The sequence below is a fragment of the Octodon degus genome, unplaced genomic scaffold (assembly GCF_000260255.1).
Source record: "Octodon degus isolate 3935 unplaced genomic scaffold, OctDeg1.0 scaffold00103, whole genome shotgun sequence".
Taxonomy (NCBI): domain Eukaryota; kingdom Metazoa; phylum Chordata; class Mammalia; order Rodentia; family Octodontidae; genus Octodon; species Octodon degus.
In genome coordinates this window covers 1,046,412-1,047,382 of record NW_004524679.1, presented here as the reverse complement: position 1 = coordinate 1,047,382, position 971 = coordinate 1,046,412, and positions in this window count along the sequence as shown.

Here is a 971-nt window from a genome sequence, read left to right as displayed (position 1 = left end):
AACATTTAAAGTCTGAGAATACAAGAAGAACCAACATTTTGAAAATGGCCATACTCCCAAAATTTTATGGAGATTCAATGCAATCCCAATTAAAATATCATTAGTATCACAGTGCTAGAGAAAATTTTCTTCAAATTTATCTGGAAGAGATCAAATTTATCCAGAAGAGACCCAGAATGTCAGAAGCAATCCTGGGAAACAGGAGGCATCACATTCCTTGACCTGAAAATATACTATAAAGCTATTGGAATAAAACCAGCATAGTACTGGCAAAAAAGACAGATTAGAGGATCAGTGGAACAGATTATAAAATGCAGATGCAACTGCAAACATGTTCAGCTAACTTATATTTGATAAAGTGGCCAAACATTTTCACCAGAAGAAAGGTAGCCTCTAATAAATGGTGCTGGAAAAACCATTTAGCTTTTCACATTCTAAAGGCTAAAATTAGACCCACATCTATCATTATGCACCAAACTAGAGGCAAAATGGATCAAAGATTTAAAATAGAGGCATTAAATCATTGGGCAGAAAATATATGTAGAAACCTTAAAGACATAGGGGTAGCAGACTAAAGCACCTGCTTAGGCAGATGTAAGGGTCATGAGTTTGATCCTCAGGGCAGCTCTGTCAGCCCTGCTCCGGGGAAGTGCTCAGACAGCAACTGAGACTAGGAGTGGTGGTACGCACCTATAATCCCAGTGCTTGGGAGATTGAAAACAGGAGGATCATTATGAGCCTGATCTGTGTAATGAGACCCTGCAGATCCTGTACTAAAATACATTAAAAAAAGAAAGACATAGTGGTAGGTAAAGAATTCATGAATGAAAACCAAATTTCATGGGTAATACTTCAAAGAATCAGCAACTGGGATCTCAACTTTTTGAAAAGTTTCTGTCCTTCAAAAGAAATCTCCAACTGAGTAAAAAGAAAACTCACAACCTGGGGAAAAAAAATTATGACCAACTGTC